We start from the raw sequence: 6,846 nt of genomic DNA, 5'->3' as shown, positions 1-6,846 counted from the left end.
TGTGTAGAGATATTCTTCTAGTCGGAGGGCCCAACGACCGAGCCGGCCAGTAGGATCCTTGAGCGACAAAAGCCAGCAGAGCACATGATGGTCAGTGATTGCTGAGAAGTGCTTGCCATATAAATATGGGTAGAACGTTGAAACAGACCAGTCGAGAGCAAGAGATTCGTGCTCGGTAATCGAATAGTTGCGCTCTGCATTTGTCAGGAGCCGGCTAGCGTAGGCTATAACGCGGTCGTGACCATGTTGGTGTTGCTATAAGACGGCGCCGATTCCATAACCACTGTCATCGGTTCGGACCTGTGTAGGTGCGGACGCGTCAAAGTGTGCCAAGACCAGTGGATTGGTGAGAATCATGATAAGGCGTGAAAATGCGGCAGCCTGAGGGGTAGCCCACGTAAAAGTGGTGGTCGAGCGATTGCTGCGAAATCTTTCACGAATCGTCGGAAGTAAGAACAGAGCCCCACAAAACTCCGGACGTGTTTGACAGACTGAGTTACAGGAAAAGTCGTTGCTGCTCGAACCTTCTTCGGGTCGTGTTGTACTCCGGAAGCATTGACGAGATGGCCGGGCACTGTAATCTCTCGGTGCCTGAAGTGGCGCTTCGATGAGTTTAATTGGAGCCCAGCCTTGCGGAAGACGTCAAGGATAGCTGCGACGCGCTCAAGGCGCGTCTCAAATAAAGGAGAGAACTCAAGGACGTCGTCTGGTAACAAAGGCAAGTTGTATTCTAGAACTGGTACAGCACAACATACGATGGAATAAACAATCCAAGGTGGCCAGATAAAGGAACAGAGCGCTGACTTCGAACTGCTATTGCATTCTAGAACCAGTTCTGGAATGCAATACCAACTCGAGCCCAATCCTCAACCCTAGTGAAGGCGAGTTGACGGTTTGAAACCTTGGAGAAGAGAGTCAATCATCGGTTCGAACGTGGCGGAGGCATTGCAAACACCAAACGGCATAATCTTGAATTGGTAGAGGCCATCTGGAGTGACGAAAGCGGTCTTTTCTCGGCCTTGCTCATCGACGGAAATCTGCCAATAACCAGATCGAAGGACGATGGACGAAAAGTATTTGGCACCGTGAAGACAATCAAGAGCGTCGTCGATTCGTAGTAAAAGGTAAACGTGCGTTTTAGTAATTCGGTTTACATGGGGCTAATCAACGCAGAAACGCCACGTGCCATCTTTCTTTTTGACGAGCACGACCGGCGACGCCAAACAACTCGACGAGAGCTCAACAATGCCTCTGGCGAGCCATCTTGTTTACTTCCTGCTGAATAACTGGCCGCTCTGCCGTGTACACGCCATATGGTTGGCAGTGAATGGGAACAGCATCACCAGTGTTTATCTAATGCTTAACCAGGGACGTCTGACGAAGTGGTCGATTGTCAGTGTCAAATACGTCGCGGTAGGAAAGCAAAAGGTGATATAGGGCGGCTGCTTGGTCAGGTGCGAGGTCCGAGCGACCATGGGACGTAATGGGCCGTCGAGGTTCAGAGCATCCTGCGGGTAATCAGAATGATCTGGAAACGCGTCGGCTGCAGTAGCAGTGACGTGATCATCTGTCACTCACCGGAACATGGCCACAGCTATGCCCTCAGGTTACACTCGCTTCGTCAAGCGAAAATTGATAACGAGGAGACAGATCCGATTAGGGGCAAGGGTTACGACGGAGTGTGGCACAGAGATGCCGTGCCCAAGGAGGATATGACGAATAGGTGCGACGACATAGTCACCATCAGGCACGGTTTCCGTTGAGGCCAATTCGACGAAGGTTAGGTCCTTTGGAGGTAAGCGAACAAACGCTGTAGCGCGGTGGGTATTCTGTTGTTCGGGGCGAACGTCTGAAAAAAAGAGGAAGCTTCAGGCACAGCGTACCGGTGGCACAGTCGATGATGGCAGAATCCGTCATCAGAAAGTCGACGCCGAAGATTAGATCATGAGGGCGGCTGGCCAGCACGGTGAAGAGGACTGGAACTTGGCGGCCAGCAATTCCTATGCGAGCAGTGCATATACCCTAACGGGAAGAGTGGCGCCATTGGCGACGCGTACGGCTCGAGTGATGGCATGCGTAAGAACTTTTTTGAGGCGACGACATAAGTTAACGCTCAAAATGGACACTTGGGCTCCGGTTATAATTAATGCCGCCAACGGAACACCATCTAGATCTACTTCAATTGAGTTCGTGTTAGTGAGGAGCGTCCACGGAGGATTTGGACCGGACGAATGTGATGCAGCACTACGTGCAAGAGCTGCAAAGACCTAGTTTTCCGACCGGGAGGGCATATAATTGGTCGTTGACGAATAGCGGCGTGGCTGGGGCGACGGGGACCAACGGTGCTGAGGGGACGGCGAGTGAGCAGGACGACTGACATCGACGGATACATCATAGGAAGGAGGCATACGGCGAGGCGAGTAACGGCGCGGGTCGGTATATGGGCGAGGAGACGGGGAAAGGAAGCTTGAATACGGTGATGGCCAATTGGTGCGGCAGTGGCGAGCGACGTGGGCAATGCGGAGGCAACGGAAGCAAATGGGCTTGTCGTTCGGAGTTCTGCACTCGGTAGGGTTGCAGTATCTGGGAGTGGAATACAGGTCTCCGTAAAGCGTAACAGTCGGCACCGGTCGGGCGTCAGGTTGGGAGACTGAGCAGGCAGCAGGAAAACCCAGGTTTGCAAATTCTTGCCGCACAACTGCCTGAATGAGAGAGATCGCTGGGGCGGGTTGGTCAATAGTGGGGTTAGGTGGGCGTGGATTGAACGGTGCAGAGCTTGTAGCCTCCAGTTCGCGGCGTACAATATATGTGACGTGCTCTTTTAAGGGTGGTGAAGCGGTAAGATCGATGCAAGACGACGTCGCAGCCGTGTTCTCCTGGGCGCCAGGAGAACTGTGGAATGACGTGGTGGCTTTCGGCGAGGTCAAAGCGGCGGCATTCCTTTACAGTGGGGTCGATGGTGGACAAATTGTTGAAAACCAACAAGTTGAACGCGTCGTGTGCGATCCCTTTGAGTACGTGGCGACTTTGTCCACCTCGGCCATTTTGTCGTCGACTTTCAGGCAAAGAGCGAGCACGTATTGTGTGTACGAGACATACGATTCAGTAGAAGAGTGAACCCGGGTAGCAAGCTCTTTTCTAGCAGCCAACTGCCCACCGGTGGGATTTCGGTATTTCCAAAGAGGTCGCTAAGCTTCTCCTTGGAAGCATCGCAGCTAGAGATATCCTCCTCGTGTGCCTCGAACCCGACACGAGGCGTTCCGCCCAAGTAGAATAGGACATTTGCTAGCATAATGATAGGGTCCCAGCGGTTGTTTATGTTAACGCGCTCATACGGGCTGAGCCAGTCCTCAACGTCGACGTTATCTTGGCCGGAGAATATGCCAGGATCGCGGGGATTGATAACCGTAACGTACATTGTTGTCTGGGTCGCAGGAGTAGAAGGAGACGAGGTGTCGTCACCGGGAGCCACGGAGGAAAGCAGGACGGTGCGGCCGCTTCGAAGCTCCGTGGCGACTACAGGGTACGGTCCACCTCCACCACAATGTTACGCGAAGGATGAGTGAATACGACGAGCAACTATTTACAGGTTATACTTACAACAGCGGTTGCAGCATTGACCAGTTAGATTCACAGCGCGAGCCCAGTTCGTTCTTCCTCCTCTTTTCTCGAGTGATGACGCCCACTCGCATTTTTCAGACAATCAAATACCACACGCCTGTAGCAATATGTCTTCAAATTCAAACACGAGTTCCCTCAGTTCGGCGCTTTCATTTGCATTCAACTCTGACTGCTCTACTAGCTTGTCATGGTCTCGTGAATGTCTTTTGCCCCAGTTATTGATGTTAACTCCAGCAAGTCGACAGGCATCTCCTCAGGTTGGTTAAACGACATGTTCACAATGGCCTCCCTCTGCCGGTAGGGTTTAAGTAGATTGCTGTGGCACACTTGTGGTGTCCTTCGTTTTCCCGGTACCGTGATTACGTAGTTTGTATCAGATAAGTTCGGAATTACGTCCGCCGGTCCTTGCCAGTGAACCTGTGGTTTGTTTTTCCATGAGAGTTTCAGAATCATTACCCTTTCCCCAACTTCAAACCGTCGCGTTTGAGCCGTCCTGTCATAGTAATGCTTAGCATTGCTTTGGGCCTTGCGCATTTCCTGCCCGGCTAATTCTTGAGATGTGTGCCGTCGGTCTAACAGCCCTACCACGTATGCCGCAACCGAAGGGTCATCCGCCTGGCCTTCCAAGGCTTCTCGAATAATGCGAAGAGGAACCGAAGGCAGCGACCGTAAACGAGCTCTGAAGGTGAAAAACATGTTGACCCTTGCGGTGCAATTTGAAGCACGAACATCGCTGCAGGCAAGCAAACCTCCTAATCGGCTTTAAACTCATAGCAAAGGGATCGCAAAAGCCGTTTCATGACTGAGTGGACTTTCTCTACCGCGTTTGACTGCGGGTGGTACGCCGAGCTATTAATAATTTTAATTCCGCACGTTTACAGAAACATCGAGGTCACTGCGCTCGTAAAGACGGATCCTTGATCTGACTGGATTTCTGCGGGAAACCACTCTCGCGCGAAGATAGCCAAAAGAGAGTTGACGATCTCCACCGAGCTTAGTTTTTTGGGGGGCACCGCCTCTGGGAATTTCGTTGCGGAGCATAGTACAGTGAGAATCTGCTGATAGCCAGACTGCGTTGGAGGAAGTGGTCCCACTGTGTCTATTATGAGCCGGCGAAACATCTCCGTGATAAGGGGAACAAGTTTAATTGGCGCTTAAGCCTTATCTATGGGCTTGCTTATGCGTTGACATGTGTCGCAGCTTCTCAGCAATGTTTTCATTTCCAGAAACCAGCCGGGCCAGTAAAATTCCTGCTGTAAGCGGTCCTTTTTTTATGAATGCCCAGGTGCCCTGTCAAAAAGCCCCCGTAGACCAGGTGCAGGAGCTGCTCACGATAGGGATGCGGCACCACGAGTTGGTAGAATTGCACTCCCTTTCGACTGGCGTACTTTTCTATAGTGGACGCCTGCCCTCTCGAGGAACTTTACGTTGTGTTTGGCCACACCTTTTTTTGCGTCTGGCCTTAGGTTACGCAGGGTGGAATCTTTTTCCTGTTCAGCAATCAATGTGGCAGGGCTTACATTCAATAACTTTCTTCTGCATTCTGCCTCGTGAGACATTTCAATCTCCGGCGCTTGCCTGACCTTTTCATTAGCTAGTGCACATTCTGCAATACCCCCTGTAGGGCTGTCCGATTTGGTGCCGGTTGACGAATCCTCCGTCAAACCTGTTTCCTCCACCACTGGGCATTCGTACAATGCCTTGGCCGCGGGCTCCCTAGCCTTGGGACGAGTTAAGGCTTGCACTATCCCTTCACTTAACCCGATTCCCCTGCGTCGCATAAAATCCTCGGATTTGCTAGAAAACGAATATGGATACTGTGGCGACAGATGTGCCGAGATGGCGGCTTCAGTGTCCAGTACTCCAAACGGGCCTTCGATACGAATCTTCGCCACAGGGAGACAAATGCTAGAGGCTTCTATGGCTTGCCTTATCCAAGCACATTCGCCCGTGAACTTGCCTTCCTCTACGTACGACGGATGCACCACGTCCATTGTGGCTGCCGGGTTGCGAAGCACCCTACACGGTTTGCCGTTTACCACGAGGTCTCGACTGTACGGTTATAGCAATTTCAGATTTTTCTCGTTACTAGTTAGTGACATCAACACTAGTTTGCGATTTTTGCCTCCCACGGAGGTATGCGCCGTTTGCTGGAAGTTGTAGCAAACTACTGCTTTGTTTGCCTCGAAAGTTATTTTCTTTTGCCTTTGTGCCCTCTGTTCGGGTGACTCCTCATTTCCCTTGCGGTTCTCGTCACTATGTTTTACCGAATCTGACTTTTCCTTAGATTTACACTGACTCGACTTTGACTATCAGTCTGGCTTACCGGGTCTGTATTTATTCATATTATTCTTAGGAGCTTCGTTGCCTTCGAACGCACGGCGACTTACGTAGTCCTAAGCGAGATTGGCCGCTTTTGTGATGGTGTCCACGCCTGGCCTATCCTGAACCCAAAACTTATGTTTTTTAGGAGCCGGCGGTAGAACTCTTCTAAAGCAACTTGTCGTTTCGGCGTCGCCGAGTGCACCCTCTTCTCTGAGCCATTCCTTCAGGTTTACCTCCAAGGTGTAAGCGAAATCTGAGTATGACTCACTTTTGGTTTTCTCGACCTGCCTGAATTTTCCCCTGGATGCTTCTGGTGATAATCAGCACTTTTTACGCAGACTCACTTTGACTTTATCGAAGTCCTCTGCTTCTTCTTTCCACATGCGGGCAATGATATCAGCTACCTCACGTGGCAGTAACGTAAGAAAGCGTTGCGGCCACGTGCCCCTTGCGAATTTTGCCTTCTCACACACGCGCTCAAACTGCACCAGAAATGACCTACAGAAAATGACCCTACGCAGTAGGGGGGACCCTACGCAGTCGCGGGGGGGAGGGGGGGCATCAAGTTTATCACTCCGCGCTCGCTTTCTCGCGCCGCTGCGCTAAGTCTTGTATTTTGAGCCTCCAGAGACTCGATATCTTGGCGCCTCATTTCGAGGTCGCGCTCTTCTTTGGCCTCACGTGCTGCCCGCTGGTGCTGTTCTTTTTGTTCTAGTTGCTTACGCTCTTCTTTTTCTTCTAGGTGTTTACGCTGTTCCTTTTCTTCTAGGCGCTTACGCTCTTTTTGCTCTCTAGGCATTCCTTCAGTTCATCGTCGTCTGCCCCACTCGCTTCGATCGCCTCAGTGATCTCCGGCTTTCTCTTTGCTTCGGCGATTTAGAGGCCCAACTCTCAGGCTAA

This window comes from Dermacentor andersoni, chromosome 5 (genome assembly GCF_023375885.2).
Source record: "Dermacentor andersoni chromosome 5, qqDerAnde1_hic_scaffold, whole genome shotgun sequence".
Classification (NCBI taxonomy): Eukaryota; Metazoa; Arthropoda; class Arachnida; order Ixodida; family Ixodidae; genus Dermacentor; species Dermacentor andersoni.
This window is presented reverse-complemented; position numbering follows the sequence as displayed.